This window comes from Rattus norvegicus, chromosome 6 (genome assembly GCF_036323735.1).
Source record: "Rattus norvegicus strain BN/NHsdMcwi chromosome 6, GRCr8, whole genome shotgun sequence".
In the NCBI taxonomy this organism is placed as follows: Eukaryota; Metazoa; Chordata; class Mammalia; order Rodentia; family Muridae; genus Rattus; species Rattus norvegicus.
In genome coordinates, this window is record NC_086024.1 from 46,336,424 (window position 1) to 46,364,081 (window position 27,658).

Consider the following 27,658-nt stretch of genomic DNA (forward strand, 5'->3'; position numbering starts at 1 on the left):
ACTGATGAATAGGCTTCCTCAGCATGCCCACGGCAGCATGTGTGGACACTGACCTGACTTGTGTTCCTTGAATTTGCCCCAGAAGATACAAGTCCCACAGGGGTTCCTCCAACAGCCTAAGTACAACTAAGAGCAAACGAACTCTCTTCCTGGCTCACAGATATAGCTCCGTCCTGAGCAGGACAAACACGTTCATGGGAATTCAGAAGGGAAAACTGTTAGCAGTGAGGTGGGTCCCACCCTTCCCGAGGGAGCTGGTGACACTATTCAGGCAGGGCAACCTCTGAAGAGCAAACATGTCATGATTATGCAGCAAGGAGAGGCCTGGCCCTGAAGGAGCACAGAGGATGTTTGGGATTAGGAGACGGGACAGAGATCACCAAAAGATCTGTAGATGGGAAAGAACAGGAACACCAGTAGCAGATACACCTTCCAGCAGCTGATACACCTTCCAGCAGCAGATACACCTTCCAGCAGCAGATACACCTTCCAGCATCAGATACACCTTCCATCAGCAGATACACCCTCCAGCATCAGATACACCTTCCAGCAGCTGATACACTTTCCAGCAGCAGATACACCTTCCAGCAGCTGATACACCCTCCAGCAGCAGATACACCTTCCAGCAGCAGATACACTTTCCAGCAGCAGATACACCTTCCAGCAGCAGATACACTTTCCAGCAGCAGATACACCTTCCAGCAGCAGATACACCTTCCAGCAGCAGATACACCTTCCAGCAGCTGATACACCTTCCAGCAGCTGATACACTTTCCAGCAGCAGATACACCTTCCAGCAGCTGATACACCTTCCAGCAGCTGATACACTTTCCAGCAGCAGATACACCTTCCAGCAGCAGATACACCTTCCAGCAGCTGATACACCTTCCAGCAGCTGATACACCTTCCAGCAGCTGATACACCTTCCAGCAGCAGATACACCTTCCAGCAGCAGATACACCTTCCAGCAGCAGATACACCTTCCAGCAGCAGATATACCTTCCAGCAGCAGATACACCTTCCAGCAACCAGGGCTTTCAGAGAAAGATGAGGGCAAAGAACAAGGACACGTGCCTATGGTTCATAAAATACAGGCATCCTTGGGGCCTTTGAGGCTGCAGGTGACTCTCAGAAACCATGGGGCACCAACCCAGGTGGAGGTGGACGTTCTTAGGTAGAAATTTAGGCCTCATTTGCAAGCAGAAGTTTCTGCTTTCTCCCCACCCCTCAGCAGCCTGAGAAAGGAGTTCTTGAGGCTCCAGCTTAGCAAGGCTTAAGCAACTGCTACAGATATGAAGAGGTTTATTTTTAAAGCAAAATCTCCCTCGTAGTTACAAAAATAAATCATATTTGGGCTGGGGATGTAGCAAAGTTGGTCGAGGGCTTGCCTAACTTTCCTAACACCCTGGGTGGGGTCCTCGGAGCTACATAAAACTGGGCTGCACACATTTATAATCCCAGAACTCAGAGGTTGAAGCAGGAGGATCATAAATTTAAGGTCATTGTCATCTATATAGTAAGTGTGAAGTCAGTCTGTCCTGAAAATAAATGAATGAATGATACTTGTAAAAATTCAAATAAAATGACTATAAAAATGAGAATTCAGCTTAGATCGAATACATCAAAAGTGACTGGCAGGATAACAAGAAGTCTCAGGGTAAATGTACTTGCCAAGGAAGCCTGATGACCTGAATTTGGTCCCCCAAACCCACACAATGGAAGAACAGACTCCTGAAAGTTGTCCTCTTGCCTCCACTTGCACACAGTGGCACAGAAGCATGCACACATACACCACCACCAATAAAATAATAATAATAATAATAATAATAATAATAATAATAATAATAAATACATTATATAAGAAATTTAAAGTAACTAGCAACTACGTGGTTCTTGCTCTTTCAAACACTATGCACACAAGCATATTTTATTTTTGTCTGTTTGACTGTTTGTTCCTTTTTTAAGACAGGGTTTCTCTGTATAGCCCTTGCCTGAAATTCAATCTGTAAACCAGGCTGGCTTTAAATCCACAGAGTTCTGCCTGCCTCTGTATCCCAAGTGCTGGGATTAAAGATGTGTGACACTGCACTAGGGCTAATAGTTTTCTTAATGACCCACCTGTCCCCAGTCATTCACTCCACTTGCACTCATTTGTATGGGTGAAGGAGTGTCTGTGGCTGTGGGTGAGGGTATAAGTGTGGGTGAGGGTATGGCTGTCTGTGGGTGTGGCTGTGTCTATGGGTGTGGCTGTGTCTGGGTGTGGCTGTGTCTATGGGTGTGGCTGTGTCTATGGGTGTGGCTGTGTGTTGCATTCTATACCTTTCTCTTTCTTTTCACATATCTGCAAAGAGAGTCAAGACTCCACATGGTTCCAGCACCCGCAGGAAGCTTCCATTGACCTTTAATAATCATAACCCCCCTCCCCCTCCCTTTTCAGGACTTTTTTTCACTCTGTGGAATTCTCTAGAGAGTCACCTGAGCGGTGCATTTGAGGGCTTTGTTCCCCTTCATGGCTCAGCTGCATTCCACAGCACTCACGCATGGCAGCTGGGTTAGCAGGTCACCATTGAAGGACATCTGGACGGCTGCTCCTGGCCATTACACATACCGTCATTGTGCACATTTACAAAAAGGGGACACGAGTTTCCATGTCTCCAGGGTAACTGCCCAGGAGTGCAGTGGTTGAACCTCACAGCAATTGTATGCTCAGTGTTTATTTTATTTATTTTATTCATTTACTCATTTCGTATGTGGGTGTATGCATGAGGAGGTCAGAGGACAACTTGTGGGAGTCAGTTCTCTCTTTTGCTATATTGGTCCCGGGTTTTGACCTCAGGTCATCAAGTACCTTTACCCTCTCAGCCATCTAACCAGCCTGTGTGCTAGGTTTTGTTTCTTATGAAACAGTCGAACTATTTTCTAGGATGGTGTATTGGGAGGTCAGAACAGATAGAGGGAATCTATATAGAGACATAAAAGGGGGGTTTATTAGAGCCGCTTACAGGCTGTGACTCAGCTAGTCCAACAATGACTGTCTACTGGTCCAAGAATCCAGTAGTTTTTCAGTTCATGAAGATGGGCATCTCGGGGTTGGGGATTTAGCTCAGCGGTAGAGCGCTTGCCTAGCAAGTGCAAGGCCCTGGGTTCGGTCCCCAGCTCAAAAAAAAAAAAAAAAAGATGGGCATCTCAGCTGGTCATCATAGACACTGGAATCCTGAAGAAGTAGATGCCAATGTCAGTGAAGGGACAGACTTGCCGGCGAGAGCAAGGACAAGCAGGCAAAGAGCAAAGGCTTCCTCGGTCCATGTTCGTCATATAGGCTGCCATGAGAAGGTATAGCCCAGATAGAAGGTGGATCTTCCCACCTCAAATGATCTAGATTACAGGTTGGTCTTCCCAACTCGAAAAACCTGGATTAAAAGTGGGTCTTCTCGCTTCAAAATTAAAAAAGAAAATTCCTCACACATGTACCCAGCAGCTTGGGTTTCACTTAATTCTAGATGGAGTCAAGTTGACAACCAAAAGTAGCCTCCATACATGGCTGGGAAATTTTACATTCCCACCCACAATTTATGCAAAATTCAGTCTCTGTGAACCTTTGCCAGTGTTTGGTGTGGTCACTGTATTTATTTATTTATTTATTTATTTATTTATTTATTTATTTATTTAAAAGACTTATTTATTTATAAGTACACTGTAGCTGTCTTCAGACACACCAGAAGAGGGCATCCAATCCCATTACAGATGGTTGTGAGCCACCATATGGTTGCTGGGAACTGAACTCAGGACCTCTGGAAGAGCAGTCAGTGCTCTTAACCACTGAGCCGTCTCTCCAGCCCCACTGTTTTTATTTTAACCATTTTGACAGACAAGCAATGATATTTCACTATGGAGTTTCTGTGATTTAAAAACATAGAGGGGGGCTAGAGAAATAGCTCAGTGGTTAAGAGCATTTGATGCTCTTCCAGAGGACCTGAGTTCGGGTCCCAACACCACATCAGGCAGCTTCCAACCAAATGTAGCCACAGTTCCAGGGAACCAACCCTCTTTTTAGCTTCCATGGGCACTGCACTTGTACACACACACACACACACACACACACACACACACCCCTACATAATTAAATATTTGGGAAAATTTAAATGAAACATTCATTAATATAAAATGTACAGGGAAACAATTTTTATGCATTCATGCTAGAGGTGTACAGTGCATGTGTGTCTGGTGCCTGTGGAGGTCACCCCACGCCCCTCACCTGGAACTGGAATTACCATGGTTGTGAGCCACCATGCAGGTGCTGAGAATCAAACCTGGGTCCTCTAAAAGAATAACAAGTACTTCCCTTGAGCCATCATCCTCTTGCCCCAGAAAGCTTGTTGGTTTTTCTTTGGATTTTGTTGTTGTTTGTTTTTGTTTTTTGGTTGTTTGTTTAGTTGGTTGGGTTTTGGTTTTTCAAGACAAGAGTTTCTCTGTGTAGCCCTGGCTATTTTGGAACTTTCCCTGTAGACTTGACTGGCCTTGAATTCAGAGACCTGCCTGCCTCCCCCACCCACCCAAGTGCTGGGATTAAAGGTGAGGGCCAGCACCACCATCACCACAGCCTGGCTGGAGAAGTTTGTCTTTAATCTGCATGCTCAGGTGCTAAGAACACTTCTCTTTAGTTTTCTTAGTTTATTAGTTCTCTTTAGTTCCTTTCGTCTTCAGGTTCAATCTGAAAAGCTCTCAGGGAGAACTTTCCCTCGGGATGGAGACCCTCTAACTCCAAAGACCAGACCGAGACACCACAGGATGCAATCAGCAAGAGGATTTGGTTTATTGTCGGGATACACAGGCACAGGCACCTGCGGGCGCTTCAGTCACTCGGGGGACTGGCGCGCCCCACGGAACCAAGGATGGGCTTTTATAGGATTTTGGGGAGCAGAAGCAAGCATACAGAAGCAGATGCATGGTTACAGGGATATAATTGGTGGATTCTAATATGGCAAGGGTTTAGCCCGGGGGCAAGTTTCCTAGCTACCTTCCTGAAACATAACGGCTGACTCGGCCCCCCAAGGGTTCAGCCCGGGGGCAAGTTTCTTAGCTACCTTCTTGGAACATAACGACTGACTCGGCCCCCCACCAGGGTGTGGGACCTCTCCTGGGGCTTTTTTTCATTGTCAGGTGCTCAACCGAAGTCGTCCTGTTGCCAGGCCTTCAACCAAACATATCTTGCTTGGCAGCCGCTGTGTACTCAGTGTTCTAACCTTTCCCTGAACCAGTCATCTTAAGTACAGCCTTGCAAAATGGCGTTACTGCTGTTAAGCTGGGGTCTTTCATTCCCCCATTTTTTTTGCTAACTTTGAGTGAAATCTTTCACTCGACTTGGTCAAGAAATTTCTGTCTGGTGGGGGCTTATTCCCTCACTGACTCTAGGCCACAAAAGGGCTAGGAGGAGCCACGTAGGAGTTTTAACTTTAAGGGGTTTGGAGTGCGCTGAACTCTCCATGTCTGGGGTGTAGTGTTGTTATTAGTCAATTCCTCAGACCGGACTGCCTTGACGTGTGGTGTGTGGATCTAAGCCGAGACTCCGTCTACCTTTAGGGCGGTCGGGGTAGTCAGGAGGACGGTGTAGGGTCCTTTTCACCGTGGCTCGAGATTCTTGGTCTGGTGTCTGTGCACCCACACGGTGTCTCCAATCTGGAACGGGTGTGGCACCACCGGATGCTCAAGCTTGTCCTGGTAAGCAGTGGCCAAAGGTCTCCAGACATCTCTCTGCACAATCTGTAGGGCCTGTAAATGGGCCCTCAGAGAAGGGCTGTCAGCAAAATCAGCAATGTTTGAATCAAAGAAATGGACAAATGGGGGTGGTGTTCCATATATTATTTTAAAAGGAGTTAGACCATGGGGGCCCGGGGTATTCCGGGCCCGATATAGAACTAGGGGAAGGAGGGCCACCCAATCCTTTGAGCCAGTTGTAAGCGTAAGTTTGGATAAAGTCTCCTTAATTGTTCTATTCATGCGTTCTACCTGACCTGAACTCTGGGGTCTATAGGCACAATGTAATTTCCAATCAATCCCCAGCAATTTGGCCACCAACTGACTTACTTGGGAGACGAAAGCGGGCCCGTTGTCCGACCCCAACGCTTGAGGCATGTCATACCTGGGAAAGATTTCCTCGAGGAGCTTCTTGGTGACCATTTTTGTAGTCTCGTGTTTTGTGGGGAAGGCTTCGACCCATCCTGAGAAGGTGTCTACAAACACTAGGAGATACTTGTATCCATATATACCTGGTTTAATTTCAGTAAAATCAATTTCTCAATGGATGTCGGGACGGTGTCCCCTAGGACGAACTCCTTGTCCAATCATGGTCCTTTCCGGGTTAACCTGAGCGCACGCTTTGTAATTCTCAGTCACCTTTTGTATCGCTTTGTCCCAATTAAAAAAAAAACACAGATTTATCTCTTCTCGATCTAGTAAGGTTTTTATCTTCTTATGTAAAAAGGAGATCAATTCAAAAGTCCTTTGTAGACCCACTGTTTTAGTTGAGGGTGGTAGATGGCCCCCATTTTTTTAGGAGCTCTATGTCCTCATGGGCATAAACCCAACTAGTTTGTCCCACTGGTGGGGGCGTGGGTTGGTCTGGGCTATTTAAGGGCAAGATTTGTTTGCTCATGGCCGCTTCTCGCGCCGTGGCATCGGCCAGGCGGTTTCTTCGTGCCTCTGGGTTGTGCCCTTTTTGGTGTCCTGGACAATGTATAATACTCAGTCTTTTGGGCAAGAATAGGGCTTCTAAGAGGGCCAGAATTTTAGCCATATCTTTACCCTCAGATGTGAGCAGCCCCCGCCTCCGGTAGATCTCCCCGTGGATGTGTGCCGTGGCAAAGGCATAACGGCTGTCTGTATATATATTTAGCCTCTTACCTTTTGTCATCTTGAGCGCCTGAGTCAAGGCGATGAGTTCAGCCCGTTGTGCGGAGGTACCAGCAGGCAGGGCTTTCGCCCAAATCACTTTGTCCTCCGTAGTGACTGCAGCTCCAGCCTTTCGCTCTCCCTCTGCCAAGAAGCTGTTTCCATCCGTGTACCATGTGTGGTCAGCATTCTGAAGAGGCTGGTCCGATAGGTCCAGCCTGGTTCCATGTACTTCTGCGAGGATTTGTAGTCAGTCATGCTGTTCTGCCTCCTCTGGTAGAGGAAGCAAGGTGGCAGGATTGAGGGCGACTACGGGCCCAAACTGAACCTGTTCTGCATCCAGTAACAAGGCTTGGTGCGAGAATTAGAGAGCCAGCGGTCTGGGGGCTGCTTTACCAAGGCCTCCACTGCATGGGGAGCTAGGATGGTGAGTGGCTGTCCCAAAGTCAATTTTCCAGCATCCTTGATCAGGACAACAATAGCAGCCACCATCCTTAGGCACGGTGGCCAGCCGGAGGCCACAGGGTCCAATTTCTTAGACAGGTAGGCCACAGGGCGTTTTCAGAGTCCCAACCTTTGTGTTAGGACCCCTTTAGCATACCCCTGTTTCTCATCGATGAACAGTTCAAAAGGTTTGCAGGAGTATGAGGGTGGGATGTTGAACCCTAAAGTCAGGAGCAAATTGTAAGGGTTTGGAACAGTCAGATGAATATCTTCTATCCTCTTGTTGACCTTTCTCAAGTCTTGTACTGGCCTATAATCTCCAGTGCCGGGTTTCTTAACAGGCAGAAGAGGCGTATTCTAAGGCGACCGGCAGGGGATTAGGATGCCTTGATCTAGAAGCCTCGTAATGTGAGGCCTTATACCTTGATAAGCTTCATGTGACAGGGGGTATTGTTTTATGGAGACTGGAGTTGTAGTTAAGGGGGGCTGTTGGAGTGCCAACCCCATCTCACCAGTCTCTGTCCAAGCCAGTGTCCTATCCTGGTTTATAGGGTTAGAACTTGAAGGGGAGTTCCGTGGGGGCCAGTTATTTGGGCCCCTCCTTCCTCAAAATGAATTTGTGCTTTTAGTTTGGTGAGCAGATCACGGCCCAGCAGAGGGTACGGGCAGTCCGGAACATGTAAGAAGGAATGGGTCACCTTACCGGTAGCCAGCTGAACCCGGCGGTCTGTAGTCCATCGGTATTGTTTCTCACCAGTAGCTCTTTGTACCCAGGCCGTCCGGTCGCTGAGTTGTCCTGAAGCTTGGGTGAGGACTGAATGCTGGGCTCCTGTGTCTACCAGGAAAGTAACCGGCTGCCCCCCAACTTTAAGCGTTACCCTGGGCTCAGGGGGGGCTCCTGGCCCTGACCTCCCTAATCTTCAAGAGGGAGGTTTGTGGTCGAGGCTTTCGGGGTCCGCCAGGCTTCTTGGGGCACTCTCTGGCCCAGTGCCCTTTCTCTTTGTAATAGGCACATTGATCTTTATCTAGCTTTAGCCCCTTTCGAGCTCCCCCCCATCTCCCTTCCTTTTTTGGCCCTGAACTACGGCGGCCAAGATTCGACTCAATTCTCTCTCTTATTAAAAATCTTTTTAGCTTCTTTAAGTAAATCCTGTAATGTATAGCCCTGCAAATTTTCTAACCTCTGTAACTTAGTCCTGATATCTGGAGCAGCCTGCCAGATGAAGGACATAGAGACACTCGTCATTTGTCTTGGGTCATCTGGGTCATAGGGAGTGTACATACGGTAGGCCTCCTTAAGTCTCTCTAGAAAGGCGGAGGGAGTTTCCCCTGCTTCCTGTAATACCTGTTTTACCTGAGCCAAATTAGTAGGGCGTCGTATAGCCCCTCGGAGACCCGCTAGAAGCAACTGGTGATAAAGGCGTAGGTGTCCCTTACCTTCAGCTGTATTAAAATCCCAGTTTGGTCTCTTAAGTGGGAATGTAGCATCAATTTTCTCAGGCAGCTGGGTGGGACGCCCATCATCTCCCAGAACATGCTTTCTGGCCTCTAGGAACACTCCTTGTTTTTTTTTTTTTTTCTTGAGGTTAAGAGGGCCTGTAAGAGCTGTTGGCAGTCATCCCAAGTAGGCTGGTGGGTAAGTAAAACAGATTCTATTAGGTCGGTGAGTGCCACCGGATCTTTGGAGAAAGAAGGGTTGTGTTGTTTCTAATTGTAAATGTCAGCTGCTGAAAACGGCCAGTATTGGGTCTGGCCACCGGTTCCCTGTCTAGGTGGGAAAGCCTGGGAGGTTGAAATCTGGCATCACCTCTCGCTTATTGCGCAATCTCCCTGCGACAGGGGAGAAACCCTTATCAGACTGTGGCCCGGCAACTGATCTGGCCGGCGGCTCTGCCTCCTCCACTTCAGCCGGGCCTGTCAGAGAGAAGATCTATGAGAGGGGAGTTTGGGTCTGCCGGGAGGACAGGTTTCTTAAGACGTGGCCGGCAGACCGGGCGGGGCCGAGGGGACAGGCTGGGGGTTGAGGGGAGGCCAATTCGGGTCCACGAAGGGTTCCGCCCGGGGCGGGGGGGTTTAAGGCGAGACTCTCTCAAGTGATAATATAAGAAACCTGGTCAGGATGTCCGTGGACGGCCCGATCTTTAACCTGTAAAATAATGATCTTATTAAATGTGTCATTCACTGGCCATCCCGCTCCGAAAGTGGGCCACTCGGATGTGTAGAGAGTCTGCCCTTTTCCTTTTTTTTTTTTAACCTCAACGGACTGGTTGTGTGCCCGGTCGTGGACGTCTTTCTAATGATCAAGAGTGAGACTTAGGGGCGTTGTTAGGGACTGTCCCATGTTAGTTCTAAGGAAGATTAGAACACAGAGAAAACAAACAACACCAACAGTCAAACAAACAACAGACAGGCGTGCTGCACGGCTTTGGTACCAAACTGAAAGCAAAAAGTCAGATGGAGGTGGCAAAAGTCCGGGGCCCTCTGAAAGCCAAAAATACAGACAGAGGTGCCGTTAGTCCGGATCTTTCTCCTCTCCCAGATTGGGCCCCGAAAAGTCGGGCCCCAACACCCTTGGAACGTCTTCCAGGGCTGCGGGGCAAGAAGTCCGAGCTCGTCAGCTCCTTCTTCGTCCCGCCCAAATTCCAAACAACCTGGCTGAGCGCTCACAGAACAGACCTGGCTGAGCACTCACAGAACAGACCTGGCTGAGCGCTCACAGAACAGACCTGGCTGAGCGCTCACAGAACAGACCTGGCTGAGCGCTCACAGAACAGACCTGGCTGAGCGCTCACAGAACAGACCTGGCTGAGCGCTCACAGAACAGACCTGGCTGAGCGCTCACAGAACAGACCTGGCTGAGCGCTCACAGAACAGACAGAATAAGGCAGAACGAGACAAAATCAGACATACAGACAGACGCCGGCCGGCTTACCTCCCAGTGGGTGGTCGGTGGTCCCTGGGTGGAGGATCTCCTTTCCCGGCCAATGCACCAAATGAAAAGCTCTCAGGGAGAACTTTCCCTCGGGATGGAGACCCTCTAACTCCAAAGACCAGACCGAGACACCACAGGATGCAATCAGCAAGAGGATTTGGTTTATTGTCGGGATACACAGGCACAGGCACCTGCGGGCGCTTCAGTCACTCGGGGGACTGGCGCGCCCCACGGAACCAAGGATGGGCTTTTATAGGATTTTGGGGAGCAGAAGCAAGCATACAGAAGCAGATGCATGGTTACAGGGATATAATTGGTGGATTCTAATATGGCAAGGGTTTAGCCCGGGGGCAAGTTTCCTAGCTACCTTCCTGAAACATAACGGCTGACTCGGCCCCCCAAGGGTTCAGCCCGGGGGCAAGTTTCTTAGCTACCTTCTTGGAACATAACGACTGACTCGGCCCCCCACCAGGGTGTGGGACCTCTCCTGGGGCTTTTTTTCATTGTCAGGTGCTCAACCGAAGTCGTCCTGTTGCCAGGCCTTCAACCAAACATATCTTGCTTGGCAGCCGCTGTGTACTCAGTGTTCTAACCTTTCCCTGAACCAGTCATCTTAAGTACAGCCTTGCAAAATGGCGTTACTGCTGTTAAGCTGGGGTCTTTCAAATCTAACTTTCTGTCTTTAGGGCCCAGTCGTCTGAGGTGTAGGGGGTAAAGTCCTGCCAACTCAAGACATCCCTCAGCTGACTCATAATAGAACTGGACAATCTCTGTCCATCTGCTCCCCCACTTTCTCCTCACTGCCTCCCTGGAGGCAGTTTTAGCTTTAAGACACGAGGGAGGCAGGCTGCCTTGAGCTGGTACCCTTAGGACATCCACATGGTCATGTGTATATCTATGGGGAATACCCACCCCACCCCACCCCCGTATTAACTGAACACCGTTCTTCATGGCTCCCAAACACCAACAAAAACAACTCTCTCACCCACTGACCTATTTTGTTTCATATTGCTGCGTTAAATGCAGCAACTTGGGGAGGAATGATTTTATTTCATTTGGCAGCTCACGGTCCATTAGGAAGGAAAAGAAGGCAGAAACTCAAACAGGGAAGGAACCTAGAGGCAGGAACTGAAGCAGAGGCCGTGAAGGAGCGCTGTTTATGGTCTTGCTCCTCAGGATGCACTCAGCTTGCATTTCAAAAATTTTTTTTATATTTTTTAATGCTTATTTATTGTATGAATACAATGTAGCTGTCTTCAGACACACCAGGAGAGGGCATCAGATCCCATTACAGATGGTTGTGAGCCACCATGTGGTTGCTGGGAATTGAAATCAGGACCTCCGGAAGAGCAGTCAGTGCTTTTAACCACTGAGCTATCTCTCCAGCCCCCCCCCCTTTAAAGATGTATCTATTTTTAGTGTATTGATGTTTTTGTTTGTGTGTCTGCTTAAGATGTGCATGCTATGTCCAACGTGGCCACAAGAGGACTCCAGATCCCCTGGAAGTGGATGACAGATGGTCGTGAGCCACCATGTGGATTGTGGAAATTGTGACCAGGTCCTCCAGAAGAGCAGTCAGTGTTCTTAAACACTGAGCCATCTCTCCATCTCCTCAGATAGCTTTTTTATACAACTGAGGACCACTAACCACAGTGGGCTAGGCCCTCCCACATCTATCACTAATCAACAAAATGTCCTTTAGACCTGCCTACGGGTCATCTGATACAGGTGGTTTTCTCAACTTCAAGTTCTCTCTTCTCAGAGGACTTCTAACTTACTGTTAAGTTGACAAAACCACTAACCAGAGCACTCCCTGTCAAACAGCCAAGAGAATCCATCTTGTTTTACAGGGGTGTGCGCTGGAACCCCTGCAGGCTGTTACACCTCCTTACCATAGACCAAAACTCAATGGATGTGGGGGATCACAGAATGCGTGTCCGTGGTATGGCTGACACATTCTGTCTGTCTAGTCTATCTGATCACCACTTCTAAGCTCTAGATCACAAGTTTCTTCCAGGCCACAAGGACTTTCTGTGATCACTGATTTGAGTGTCCAGACCGAAACCTGTCTCAGTCAAACAAGGAAAAACCGTTGTCTGTTCCCTGTGCGTGGAGATGTAGTAAACTCTCTAAGTCCAGTCAGATCCAACTACCTGGGGAACTAAATAACTCTCCCAGGCTCGAGTTTGGACTTGGGGCTCAGGCAGAGGAATGCAAGGACAGGCCCACCTCATGCCCCTTCTCAGGCACCCTCCCTGGCTATCTCTGTTCTTCTAACTCAAGAGCACTGCCCCTCAACCCCTCACTACTCTAATCCTTCTTCCCAAACGAACACCACGCCATCATAGATTTTCACACTAAGACACAGTGGTTCCCAGCCCTGATGCAAGCCAAGATCAGTTGAGTAGAATGTTGAAGATTCATGTTGGCCTGGCAAGATGGCCTAGTGGGCAAAGGAGCTTGTTGCCAAACTTGATGACCTAAGTTTGATCCTGTGGACAAGTGTGGTAGAACTGACTCTAGCAAGTTGTCCTTTGACCATGCACACCATCCACGTATACAAATACATAAACAAGATGTTTTTTAAAAAAAGATATCTGTGTGCTCGCTTCAAGGGAGGCAGCAGGGTTATTGACAGGCTTCTTCTGGCCCTATAGAGCGGTTTCTGTGTCCTGATTCTTCCTTTAAGCACAGACCCTTCTGCTTTTAGAAACTGAAATGCCTGAACTGCTGTCCCAGCCTCCTTGCACAGTGCCTAGATTCTGGCCCTAGTCTTGAACTGGGATTTTAGTGTGAAAAGGAGATAAGAATCCTCTCTGGGGTGGCAGACATCAGCAGAAAGATCTAACGACCTCTCTCTACCATCATAGCATGACCAGAAGCCACAGCTGGGCAGCAGGGTCCTGAGAGGACAAGCACCACTGTACAGTGACATGTGGTTCTGGCTGCATAGCTCCTGACCTAGTCTATGCCCCTCTGGAGATCCTGGGAGTCACCCCAAGCTCACAAATAAACTCCCTTACTACTTCCATTAGCCAAATTAGGATGCTGCTTCCTTGGGAAAAAAGAGCCTGTTGGCTGTGAAGTCAGAAGGAGGAGCAAGACCTTGTCCTTAAGGGGACTAGCCAGTCTGAAGAGCAGGCTCAGATAGGCAGGGTTCTGGGTCTTCTTCAAGCCATCTCCAGGTCTTTGAGGCCTGGTCAGTCTCCAGCAGTAAGAAAGGCAACAATGTGCCTGAAGTTTGGGCTCCCGGAATGCAGCTCCTTGGGCCTGGCCCCTGGCCAACAGCATCACAGTAATGGGGAGTGGCACCTGGATTCCTGCACCTCTCCGGAGGCAGTGCCTCCAGGACCTGAAGCTTGGGAGCCCTGGTTTTAGCCTTTAATACAAGCCTGGAGCAGGTCCTTGAAAAGGCAGGGCTCTCCTGATGGAAAGAGACTGAAGTCTCGCAACATAAAACCTGGAATTTCCGACAGGAATCTCTCACTGGGAAAAGGAAAGGGCTGGGACCCTGACATTAGCCAGAGCAGGAGTCGGTCTCCAGTGCTGACAGCCTGCAGGACAGACATGGGAAAGGGTTGTGTGTTGAGTAGAGAGAAGGATGGGTCAACCACAGGTTCAACCTTGACCAAGACTGCCTAATCTAAGCACAACTGTAGTCAGGAAACAGAGAGAAGGATGCTGGTGCTTAGCCTGCTTTCTCCTTTCTATTCAGACCAGAACCCCAACCTATGGAAGGGTGCTACCAACACTTACAGTGAGTCTTTCCTTCTTGAATTGGCATGATCTAGAAATTCCCCTGCAGAGGTGTCCATAGGTTTATCGACTAGGTGATTCTAAATTCCATCAAGTTGACAATCATTATTCACCATCAGTGAGTAGGTGTTGATTCACATTAGTGCCGAGAGCCAGATGGGCTTGGAGTCAAGAAGCCTTGTTTCTACAATAGTCTCACTGCTAATCGCACTTGTAGGAAACAGACACTGGTGTCCTCACTGCTTAGCCCTGGGCTCCAGCACCATGTAAAATGGGTGTGGTGGTTCATGCCTGTGATGCTAATGTTTGGAAGCAGTAGGATCAGAAGTTCATCTTATTGTTATTTATTTTTCGAGACAGGGTTTCTCTGTGTAGCCCTGGCTGTCCTGGAACTCACTCTGTAGACCAGGCTGGCCTCAAAGCCAGACCGTGCCTCTGCCTACCAAGTGTTGGGATTAAAGTCATGCACCATCACCGCCCAGCTCAAGATTATCTTTTATCTTTTTATTTTTATTTTTTATTTTTTACTGGTAGAGACTTTTATTTTGGTGGGAAAACGAACACTCTCTCTTTCTCTCCCCTCTCTCTCCCCCCTCAGGCAATTGTGCCCTCTGGTGGTGCCATGACTGTGCCCACTCCAACCTCAATGGTGTATGGTATCATGGAGGTCATTGCTGCAGCCGATACTAGGATGGGGTCTACTGGGCCGAGTTCTGTGGCAGGGCCATCTTTATCTTCAGAGCAGCCAGAGATGCATGAGACTTTGTCTCAAAAGACAACAACAAAGCCCCCAGTGTATCCCATAACAGCAGTTAATTTACGATGACCGACCATTCATCAATGTCTTCTTCATTCCTATGGCTATTGTAAAAAAAGGTTAACGCTTAGGGTGACTCACCTGGGAATTGATCATTTGGCATTCTAGATGCTAACGACTGAGATCAACACGTTGAAGGGTCTGGTTCCGTGTGAAGCCCAGAGGCTGAACTTTGCCCAAGCCTCTCTGTGTTTGAAATTAGCCATTGTCCTATGTCTTCCTCCTTCCATCCGTACTTGCCTCTGGGTCCAGATCTCCTTTCCTATGAAACAAACCGAGCAAACACCCTTGCAGGCTGGAGTGATGACACGGTGGGTAAGAGTCCTGCTGTGTGAGCTTGAGGACCGGGTTCCTTCTCCCAGTGCCATCGTAAGAAGCCAGGAGTGGCTGGCTGCATCCCTGAAAACCCAACACTGTGGTGGGTGGAGACGAGAGGACCACTGGGAGCACTGGTCACCTGCCTAGCAGCAAGTTCAGTGAGAGACTACACACACACACACACACACACACACACACACACACACACACACACACACAAACCCTAATTCTTAGAAGTCCTTGATTGTAATGGCTTTTAAACCAAATTAAAACTGAAAAAGAAGAAAGGCAAACTTCTCTTCTCAGAAGGACACAGGTGCTGTTGGAGCAGACACACCGTGCTCACTTCAGCCAAGTTCTTATTTCTTAAAAAGGCCACACACTAGGGCCTACTTCCACATAGCTCTTCTATGGGGAATACAGGATGTTAAATGGCTTCCGGGTGTAAGCACAGAGTGAGGGCAGGGAGCCCGGGATTACGGCGACAAGCCTAGATTCTAAGTTTCAGCTCTGCACTGTTTGAACCAGTTACTAACAAGGGGACCTGGGACCTGCACTCACTGGTTGTTGGCCACTGTCTTCTGAGTTGAAGGTTTGGGTAGGAGGAGCAGGTGGCAGGCATAAGATGGCGTGGGTTTGCTATCCCTGATTTGTGTGATTTCTCAGTTCCTCTTCATTGGACCAGGGCTGTACAAGAAGTACTTAATAATTCTGTCTGTCTGTCTGTCTATCTGTCTATCATCTATCTATCTATCTATGATCATCTATCATTTAGCTTTATCTATCTATGTCTGTCTATCTCAAGCTATCATCTATTTATCATCTATATGTTTGCATCTATCATCTATGTCTATCTGTTTGCCTATATCTATCTATGATCATCTATCATTTATCTTTTTTTAAATATTTATTTATTTATTTTATGTATCTTGCTGTCTTCACACACACCAGAAGAGGGCATCAGATCCCATTACAGATGGTTGTGACTCACCATGTGGTTGCTGGGAATTGAACTCAGGACCTCTGGAAGACAAGTCAGTGCTCTTAACCACTGAGCCCCTATCATTTATCTTTATCTATGTCTGTCTGTCTATCTCAACTATCATCTATCTGTCTGTCTGTCTTGAGACAGGGTCTGTTTAATCCAGTCTGATCTTGAAATCCCACTGTACTCAAAGATGACCTTGATCTTCTGATTCTCCTGTCTCTACCTACTGAGTTTTAAGTTACAGCCATGTTCACTTTGCCCAGTTGATGCAATGCTGAGGGGAGAGGTCAGGGCCTCTGGTATGCTTAGCACACAGTCCGCTGAGCTACATCCTGACTCCTTTCAATTGACTCTTTTTCAATAATTGATTTTTTTCTTTCTGAGTCAGGTTCTCTCTATATAATCTTGACTAGCCTGTAACTTATTATGTAGGCCAGGCTGGCCTGGGACTCACAGAGATCTACCTGCCTCTGCTTCTCAAGTGCCGGGATTAAAAGCATGTGCCACAATATATGACCCAAGAATTGAATTTAAAACATGTGGACGTTTGTATCTATTACCAATAGGAAGTGTCAACTGAGCATCCTCTCCCTACCTCTTGAGTTTTCAAGGCCATTTACAAATTTGTTCTATTACTATAGTGTGTGTGTGTGTGTGTGTGTGTGTGTGTGTGTGTTTTCTTTGTACATGTATATGCATACATGTGCATGCATGTACTATGTATATTGAAGGTAAGAAGACAACTTTCAGGAGTAGATTCCTTCCTATACCGTGTGAGTTCTGAAGATGGAACTCAGGGTATCGGGTTTGTGCAGTGAGTACCTTTATCTCTGGGTCATCTCACGGGCTTCTACAGGGCCAGTTTTTTTCTTAAGCCAAAACACAGAAACATTGAACAGGAAAAGGGGACCCAGCCCCAGAGTTCTAGTGGGACAGCTAGACGAAGCAGCAGTGTCATATTATCCAAGCTCAATTAGTGAATGGTCCCACCAGAGCTTCTCTATCTTACATAACAGATCCCACACAACAGCTCACTAAGCCCAATTAAGTACCCAGTGGCTTTTCTAGTCCAGTACTCCAAATTCCTTCATAATCCTTTCCAAAACACGGAGCCAGCTCTTAAGAATACCCCACTCCAGGTACCAATTTTTGTCTTAGTTACTTTTCTGTTGGTGTGATAAAACACTGATAAAAAACATGTGAGGACAGAGTGTTTATTTTGGCTTACAGTTTATAGGCCATCTGGAAGGGAAGGCAGGCCACTAACCTAAGGCAGGAACCTGGAGTTTATTGGAGGAATGCTGCTTCCTGGCTTGCTCCCCCTGGGTTGCTCAGTTTTCTTTTTTGTACTCCCCAGGATCACATCAATTGTCAATAAAGAGAATGCTGGATAGTCTTGCCTATAGGCAGTCTGATAGAGGCATTTCTTTCTTTCTTTCTTTCTTTCTTTCTTTTTTTTTTTTTTTTTTTGGTTCTTTTTTTCGGAGCTGGGGACCGAACCCAGGGCCTTGCGCTTCCTAGGCAAGCGCTCTACCACTGAGCTAAATCCCCAACCCCGAGGCATTTCTTTCAATGGAGGTTCCCTCTTCTCAGATGGCTCTAGCTTGTGTCTAGTAGACAAAAACAAAACAAAACAAAACAAAACAAAAAAAAAAAAAACAAAACACCTAACACAGCAGACATGGATTCTGTCACATATCTTGCGATAATAATAAATGTATAAAATGTATTTTTTAAAAAGCCATTGAGTAGTAGGGACTTAGTGAGCTGTTCTGTGGGAGCTTGGAAAAGCATATCGAGAGCAATGTAGATGATGGAGGCTTGCAGAGTTTCAGAGGGAAGTTTGAGAATCCCTTAAAGACTCTATTGGGGCAGTTTGTATGATATATTTGAATTAAGAATCTGTGGGTCTGGTCAATTGGAGTTGAAGAATCTTCTGTGCTTAGTAAGAAACCAGTACCACTAAACTGACACTTTTGCTTTACTGGGAAAATAGAGAACTGACCAAAAATAGCTGGAACTAAGAAATTAGTGGTGATTAAGAAGAGACCAGCAACACTGAGGTAAAGTGTGGGAGTGTTTCCTTAGAGTATGCACACTAAAGTGTTGTCCAGAAGGAGCCAAGTCTACAGCCCATGCTGGTAGCCAAACTCAGTAATGTGTCAGAGTCTCTCACATCTAACTGCTTTTGAAGACACAGTGGGGTCATGGAGAACAGCTGAAGCGCTCTGAGAGACCAGAAGAGATCATCAGTGAAAGTGTAGCTTCAGCTGTGGTGGGAACCCTAAGACTGAAGAGGTCCTGGAGGGAGGCTGAGGCTTGGCACATGTCAGGGTTGGAGTCCCTGAAGAGAGACCAGGAGGCTACGTTGAAGGTGCAGCCTGTGGAGCCCCAGTGTATTGGAGATGGCAGGATGGTGGATGCCAGTCAGTGATGGCAGTGGCTGAAGAGTGGAGCTGGCCTGAGCCTGTGAGTTGAGTTGAATTATGTGTGTTAAAAATGGCGGAGCCTGTGAAGCAGAGTTGCACAGGACCTCTGGAACCCAGAAGATCACGAGTCCCAGGCACTGGGGACTGAGTTATTTGCATGGTCGGAGTTTGGCTTTGGTTTTTTCAGACTGTGACTATGCCCTGGTTCTTCCCTCAGGAAGTGAGAACATATTAGCTTCTTTTTTTTTTTCTTTTTTTTTTCTTTTTTTTTTCTTTTTTTTTTTTCCGGAGCTGGGGACCGAACCCAGGGCCTTGCGCTCGCTAGGCAAGCGCTCTACCGCTGAGCTAAATCCCCAACCCCTAGCTTCTTTTTTATATCACAGGAGTCCACAGTTCAGATCCTTTGGACTTTTAAAAACGATGTTGGATTTTTTTTTTAGATTTATTCATTTATTATACATAAGTACACTGTAGCTGTCTTCAGACACACCAGAAGAGGGCATCGGATCTCTTTACAGATGGCTGTGAGCCACCATGTGGTTGCTGGGAATTGAACTCAGGACCTCTGGAAGAGTAGTCAGGTGCTCTTAACCACTGAGCCATCTCTCCAGCCCCACGATGTTGGATTTTTAAAAAGACTTTGAACTAAAAGTCTTGAAAATTTTAAAAGCGGTGGGACTTTTAAAGTTATTTATGTTGTGGTATTGATATTAATGTGAAATATTGAGGATAAACAGGAAAGAAAGAGTTCTGGCTTAATAATCAGGCATTGGAGGGGTTGGGGATTTAGCTCAGTGGTAGAGCGCTTGCCTAGGAAGCGCAAGGCCCTGGGTTCGGTCCCCAGCTCCGAAAAAAAAAAAGAACAAAAAAAAAAATAATCAGGCATTGGTGTGTCAAATTGACAAGGACCAATTGCTTTGACTGACATAAGCTAAAGTTATCTGGGAAGGGGACCTCAGCTGAGAAGATGCCCCCATCAGGATGTAGCAAGTGTGTAGGGCATTTTCTTGAGTGATGATTGGTTGGAAGGCCCCACAGTGCCATCTCTAGATAGATGGTCCTGGAGTGTAAAAGCCAAACTAAGCACCAAAGGGAGAAAGTCAGTAAGCAGCATTCCTCCATGGTCTCCTCATCAGTTCCTCCACCAGGTTCCTGCCTTGAGTCCTGCCCTGACCACCCTTCAAGATGGACTATAATCTGTAGGCTGAATGAACTTCCCCTACGTTGTTTTTGGTCCGTGACTTATCACAGAAATAGAAAAGTAAGACGTTGTCTTCTTAGATCGTGACACTGTTTCCCCATTTGGCACTCCAGTTGAAGACCGCTTCCTTTTCACCCCCGCAAAGGACTCTCCTATGCTGATGACATCTGGACCCATCTTCGCAGATACTTTCCTTTGACAAGTCTTCCTTTTAGAAAGGAAGTGCTCTGAAGAATCACACGTCGCAATAATGACCCAAGCCGCTATGACCATTTTTCAAAAATGGAAACTAATTAAAAACCTGCCATGGATAAATGGGACCTAGATCCATCTTGGGGGCTCTTAATTCGGTGTTGGGGAGGGTGGGCTTCAGAGCTGCAGTCATGCAGATGCCCCAGGAGACATATGACTCACCAGTAGCCAAGTGCATCCTCTGTGCTAGGACAGGACTGGCAGCTAGTCGCATGGATACTGCAGGAACCATGCTTCCTTCCCTAGTCTGTTTCCTCACTGCAAGACAGGGACACAAATATGAAACAGAAAACCGCTAACTGTCTTTTCTCCTCCTCTCTCTCTAAGATAAAGAGACCTTTATGTGCCTGTGTGTTTTGCCTGCATGTGCGTATGTGCACCGTGTGTGTGCGTGGTGCCTGGGGAGCCCAGAAGAGCGCATCTGGTCCCCAGAGCTGGAATGGCGAACAGTTGTGAGTTGCCATGTGGATGTGGGAACTGAACCCGGCTCCTCCTCTACAAGAGCAAAAGAAAAATGTCTCCTCACTGCTGAGCCATCTCTCCAGCTCTCTCTGCCTGCTCTTAAACGTTAACATTCGCTTCAGATGCCCACTCTCATCTGAGTCATCAGAATGTGGTCAGCATAGGAGGATCCCTTGCAGGGGCAAAAAGGAAGTGTTCCTCGCTGTGAGCGATCTGGAGTGCCAAATGGGGAACCCGGGCCATGACCGCTTGTGGGAAGAAGACGGCGCCTTAGTTACTTTGCTATTGCCATGATAATACACTGACCGGATGAGCAAGTGTGCATTTAGAGTTAAAATAAATGTCTAAGGACAGGCGGAGATGGCTGGAGAGGTGACTGGGATGATCAGTACTCAAAGGCAGCCGTCCACCTTCTTTCATTTAAGGTGGTGGTTCTCAAACTGTGGGTCACGGCCCCCAATCAGATATCCTGCACATCAGATATTTACATCAAGATTCATGACGTAGCAAGATCACAGTTATGAAGCAGCAACGAAGTAATTCTATGGCTGGGAGGGTCAGCACAACGTGAGGAGCTGTGTTAAAGGGTCGCAGCGTTGAGAACCACCGCTCTAAGGTGAAGCTGCTGCTTCTACATAACTCTATTCACACCTTGCAGATGCACAGTAAAAACATGGACTTAGAGTCACAGGTCCAAGGATGTAAGAAGGTCAGAGTGAGCAAGGCCCTTGGTGAGTCATGCTTGGCTCTCAGGAGCTGAGTGACAGCAACCTGGGGGACAGGACGTTTGCTAGAGGAAGGAAGGACCTGCCACAGCACCCAAGGGGAACAGCACGTTGTTGCCATCACGTGCACTTTGCATGTATGTTTTCTCTTACTTCGCAGGACCCTTGATCTGTGCCACAGAAAAGGAAATTGAAATTCAAGGAAATTGAATTTGAGGTATCAGGGAGTGAACGCATGGCCTCATGTGCCCTAGGCAAGTACACTACCCCCGAGCTATACACTCGTTTTTATATTTTTCTTGAGACAAGAGCTCACTGCGTTGCCTAGGCAGGCCTTGAACTTGCAGTCCTCCTGCATCAGCCTCCTGTGTAGCTGAGATGGCAAACACACACTAGACTGGGGAAATGCCGGAATCTTAAGTGCTTTGCTCCAGAGCAAGGGGAGGGATGTGGTAGGCAGGGATTCCAGGGCTCTCTTGCTAACTTTAGGTCTTATCTTCTTCTCTGGGCACTCTTACTCTACAGAGATGAAGGTAGATGGGCCCTGGAGTTTGTACAGTGTCTTGTCAGTGCCAACAGATTTTCCAGGCTTCATCTTTCTCCTTTTATCTTGAGACAGAGTCTCACTCTGTAGCCCGAGCTAGGCTGCCGTGAACTTCCTCACGTAGCCTAGGCTGCCCTTGAACTTGTGACACTGCTCCTGCTTCAGGTTTCCAAGTGTTGAGACTGCAGGTGCAAGTCACTGTGCCTGGCAGCAGCGCTTTCCACTGCTGGCTGTTAAAATGACCAGGGTCTTAGTTATGTTTCTCATTACTGTGCTAAATACTGACCAAGACAACAGAGGGTTGGCGTCTATGCCCGTAGAGTGAAGGGATGGCTACAGGCCGCTGAGTCAGCTGCTGAGAGATCACATCTCAATTTGCAAGTAGGAGGCAGAGAAGAAACACTGGGAATGGCAGGAGTCTTCTGAAACTCAGAACCCACACCATAACACACCTCCTCCAACAAAGGCCACACCTCCTAATCCTTCCCAAGCAATTCCACCAACTGGAGCCCCAGTATTCAAACAAATGAGACTACAGGAACCAGTCTCATTCAAACCACCACACTAGACTTTGCTGCAGATGTGGAGAATCCTATCTTCAAAAATAGGTGAATCCAGGAGTCCCTTTCTCATCAGGACTTGTTCATTGAGACATCTGCACCTAGGCTTCCTGACTACTGAATAGTTTGAATGTCACACTGGTTTGCCTAACAATAAATCCCCAACAAACTCCATTTCTCAAGAGGGATCCAGAGAAATTAGCAAAAACGGAGTCCAAGGCTAGATTTAATTGCTCTTGAAGATTAGATTTAGCCAGAACAAACTGGATAACTGAACAGTGATAAGCTTGGTGCCCCCAGACCACTTAGTCATTGGGCCAGTAATTCCTGAGAACAGAACTCTCTTTACAATGGCCTCTATAGTTCCCAGGATCCAGACACCAGTGGGACAGTCCCTTCCCCCGGGGATTTCACAGTCTGGTGGAGACAGACAAGGGACCAAGGAAAACACGAGGAAGCAAGCAATGAAAGATGCTATAGTAGGCTGGGTGAGCTCCAGAGGACATGGACCATAGTGAGGATGTGGGAGTAAAGGCCAGTGAGGCTGGAAGAGCTAGCAGGAGTCAACAGGGAAGACGCTTGTGCCAAATGGAGGGCACAGATTGTAGTGCTTCAGCCCTTGGCTGAGATATAGAAGACTGAGGAAGTCAATGAGCATCCCCAGAACTGCGGGGCACTTTCTGAGAGGCCCCTGAGATCCTGGATCAGCCTCTATCCAAGTCATTCTTGCTGGCTACCACCCTGCTCCCGCCATCTTCTACCCTGTTAAGATGCTCAGCCTTTAGAATATGTCACCTCAGCTCTCAGAGGCAGACATAGGATGAACATAGTGCCCTGAACACAACGGTCTCACCATGTTCTGTAGTGCTGTGAACAAATGCATAAGTAAGGGAAAGAATGATCTAGTGAGTCAGAGAACGGAAGGTATGGTAAGCTATGTGCCAACACTTATGTTATTGTCCTGAAGGTTTTAGGGAGACGAGATCACACGTTGTCCTGGTTAGGGTCATGACTGCTGTGATGAAACACCATGACCAAAAGCAACTTGGGGAGGAAAGGGTTTATTTGGCTTCACTTCCACATCATAGTCCATCATTGAAGAAGTCAGGACAGGAACTCAACAGAGCTGGACCCTGGAGTCAGGTGCTGATGCAGAGGCCATGGAAGGATGCTGCTTACTGGCTTGCTCAGACTGCCTTCTTATGGAGCCTAGGACCACCAGCCTTTGCAGATGGCACCACCCACAATGGGCTGGGCCCTCCTCCATCAATCAAGAAAATGCATTACAGCTGGATCTTATGGAGGCATTTTCTCAATGGAGGTGTATCCCTGGTCCCCAGATGATTCTAGCTTGTGTTAAGTTGGCACAAGGTAACCAGCATACACATAAATTTAGGGAGCAGAGAATGGGTTTGAATTGCTGAGAACAGGAGGAAGAAATTGTGGTGGTGGTGGTGGTGGTGGTGGTGGTGGTGGTGGTGGTGGTGGTGGTGATGGTGGTGCTGGTAGAGGCAGCCAGGACAAAGTCATGCTCTTGAGGACAGCATGTAACCTCTATTCTGGGCTTATTCTGTATCAGATAAGGAACTGTGCTTTCCATGAAACCGTGAAACAGGGTCTGATCACAAGGTCAATGAGGAAAGCCAGCACCCAACTTGTGTTTTTGACCTCTGGGCTCTCCCAGCCGACACAGGATTGAGTGGAGTGTGGAGTGGGTGTACACGGAACTCACAACTGGAAGCCTGCTTGACATACATAGGGTGAAGGTATCAGAGGCCCAGGGGACAGGCTGGAGTTAACTCTATCTCTCCTCTCATTCCATTTGCCTTAGGTGTCTTTATTAATCTCTTGAGGACTAAGTGGGAGAGTTGCCCCCCCCCAAAGAATGGGGACCAGCCTGAGAACCTGATACTCCAGCAGCAAGCTAGCCTGGGGAAACACATGGTGTCTTACACAGTGAGCTAGCCTGGAGAAACACATGGTGTCTTACCCAGTGAGCTAGTCTGGAGAAACACATGGTGTCTTACCCAGTGAGCTAGCCTGGGGAAACACATGATGTTTTATACAGTGAGCTAGCCTGGGGAAACACATGGTGTCTTACCCAGTGAGCTAGCCTGGGAAAACACATTGTCTTTCTTCCCTGACAGAACAAGCAGGTTGCTTATGACCACTTCCCTGCCCGCTGACATCTGTGAGAAAAGGATGCCGAGAGTTCTGATGTCACCTGTGTAAATGCTCTGTGAGATCAGCCACTGCTCTCGGGTGCTTCTGGGAATCTCCGGGGCATGTTTTCAGGTCTTAAAAGATTCTGTGCACCCACACTGTTGAAGCTGAGTCTCCATGGAAGTCGCAGACTGAGACGTCTTTGTTCCTGTTCAATGACTCATGGATGCCCTTTAAAAGAGAACGAAACAGACGTGTTTTGATGGGGGAAATACATGAAGAATGCAGCTGTTTTTCTTTTTTCTTTTCCCAAATAGCCATCAGCCCATCTAATTTAGGCCGAGGAGGGAAAACACACCAAAAGCTCCCAGCTGACCTTCCCCGTGAGGATCTTGTGCCCTGGTCCTGGGCCCAGGGTGGGGGTAGGAGGGTGAAGAGCCTGGCCCTGGTGGGAAAGGGAAACAGCTTTTCCAGGGCTGTTTAGAAAAGAGGCTATGCCTACAGTCCATTGTGTTTCTAGGCAAATCTACTCTCTGTAGCTACAGTATAATAGATAACCATGAGTCCGTTTATGGAACATTTACTATAAGTACAACACAGTTCTGTTTGTTTTACATTCAAGTTTCAGGGCTCAGAAAGAGTTAGTGGCTTGCCAGGGTCGCATAGAGAATGTCTCTGTGGGGACAACCAGGCAGCAGGATACAGTGTCTATCTAGAGTAGTGCGTCTCAACCTGTGGGTCACACCCCATTTGGCAAACCTCTATCCCCCAAAAATATTTACATTATAATTTGCAATGGTAGAAAAATTAGTTATGAAATAGCAACAAATATCGTTGGGGGTCGCCACCACATAAGGAACTGTAAGGGGAGAACTGTATTTAAGGGAAGACCGCAGCATTAGGAAGGTCGAGAAGCACTGCTCTAGAGTGTACCTGATTGATAAGAACCTTCTTAGATTTTAATTATTTTATGTGGATGGGTGTTTTGCTTGCATGTATGGCTTTGCTCCACATGAGTGCCTGCTGACCACTGGGGCCAGAAGAGGGCATAGGATTCCACCTGGGCCTGGAGTTACAGATGGTTGTGAGGTACCATGCAGGTGCGGGGAATCATACCTGGGTCCTCTCCACTGAGCCATCTTTCTAGCCTCCTAGAGCACTTCTATGGAGCCAGAAAACCTGGGTTACAACCTATGTTCCAACTTTTATAATCCGTGAAACCTTGGAGAGTCACTTACCCTTTCTTAAAAAGGACTTGTTTATCTTTGATTTATGTGTTCAAGTGTTTTCCCTGCGTGTATATCCATGCATGTCTGCAGAGATCACATAAGGGCACTGGATCCCCTGGAACTGGGGTTACAGGCAGTCATGAGCTTGCCACGCAGGTGCTAGGAATTGAACCCAGGTCCTCCGAAAGAATAGCTAGCGGTCCTGACTGCTGAGCCTTCTTTCCAGCCCTTTGCTTAACTTTCCTGAGCCCTGGCTTCCTGCTCTGCAGCAGGAGGTGGGTGACACTGTTATTGGAGGAGACAGTCATAAACTTGAGCTGATCTGGATCCTGGTGAGTTCTACATGTCTGCCCCAGGCCTTATCTGATTCACTCAGGCTTCGAGGCCCCTGTGTTCGATGGTCAGCTGGAGAAGCAGAGGAAGCAGCCAAGGTTTCTATGGGCCTCCAGCACATCCTGATCTGTTGTTATGAAAACTGCCTGAATGGACAGTGATGGTAAACGTGTCCCTGGTTCACACACAGCCAACAGGAACCCATCAGCTGCGAACCACAATGCTCCGTGCCAAGCACAGACAAACGCTGACAGTAGTTCCTGCGGCTGTCAACCTTGGTTTCATCAACTTGTCCTGAGTTTTCAGGGGGTTTCCAGGAAGTGCGGCTGGTTTGCATCAACCTCTTTGAAAGGGGGAAAACCCATGTTGACAAAGGGGGAAGCAACAACAAATCACAGTGAAGGGGCAGGAAGCAGCTCTCTGATTTGTGGCCCTACATTATCCAGGGCAGCTCTGGTCCTGGAGCTTGCCCTGGCTCCTTAACAGGAAGGAAATGATAGCCACATGGAGGATGGGGTCCTTGTAAATGGCTTGCTCTGGGTGGGCATTCTTTTTTAAGACTTATTTATGGGGCTGGAGAGATGGCTCAGCGGTTAAGAGCACCCGACTGTTCTTCCAGAGGTCATGAGTTCAATTCCCAGCAACCACATGGTGGTTCACAACCATCTGTAAAGAGATCTGATGCCCTCTTCTGGTGTATCTAAAGACAGCTACAGTGTACTTATATATAATAAATGAATTAAATCTTTTTTTTTTTGGTTCTTTTTTTTTTTTTTCGGAGCTGGGGACCGAACCCAGGGCCTTGCGCTTCCTAGGTAAGCGCTCTACCACTGAGCTAAATCCCCAGCCCCATGAATTAAATCTTTAAAAAAAAAAAAAAGACTTATTTATGTATTATATATAAGTACACTATCGCTGTCTTCAGACACACCAGAAGAGGGCATCAGATCCCATTACAGATGGTTGTGATCCACCATGCGGTTGCTGGGATTTGAACTCAGGACCTCTGGAAGAGCAGTTGGTGCTCTTAACCACCAAGCCATCTCTCTAGTCCCTGGGTGGGCGTTCTTGACTGTTTTACCTCCTCTCCTTGTTGGTGGTGTTCCCCTCTCTCCTCACACTAACAAGGGATGAAAGTCTAGGGGGTCACCCACAGAGGCAGCAGTAGGCTGCCCTGCTTGTGCATGTGTGGCGACGGCATCAAAGCCAGAGCTCAGACAATCAGTGCCACACCTCCCATCATTCTGCCTCTTCGGAGACGCCCCTGTGACGATGTACAACTCCTAGGTCTTGCCTCAGGAAGCCAGGCATGTGGTAGCCCCTCTGTGACTCCCCTGTCAACATTTGCTAGGTTAGCTACTAGGCATGAAAGCCAATTGACATTTGTTTCTGTAATGAAGCCCCTTATTTGATCTCTCAGAACAGAAAGAGCCCTGACTAACACAGAGGGTTTTAGATAGTATGTGGAATGCCAAGCTGAGCAGTGTGAACACTGATTTGGTAGGGAGAGGGGAATCCTGGCAGGTGTCGGAGCATAAAGGGACATCTGCGTATGTATTCCATCAGCCAGCATGTCTCCTGGGTGCCCCTATGACTGTGGCCCTATGTGTTGTGTCC

The 27,658-nt window shown here is 47.8% G+C and overlaps 1 long non-coding RNA gene across 1 annotated transcript; it reads right to left on the reverse strand.

Moving 5' to 3' along the window:
* Nucleotides 1-4,789: 4,789 nt before the first annotated feature.
* LOC134479349 (uncharacterized) lies at nucleotides 4,790-10,937 on the reverse strand. Its single transcript, XR_010052539.1, has 2 exons — nucleotides 10,134-10,937; nucleotides 4,790-9,983 (listed from the first exon to the last, which is right to left on the reverse strand). It is a non-coding gene; the product is annotated as an uncharacterized LOC134479349 (long non-coding RNA).
* Nucleotides 10,938-27,658: the final 16,721 nt, after the last annotated feature.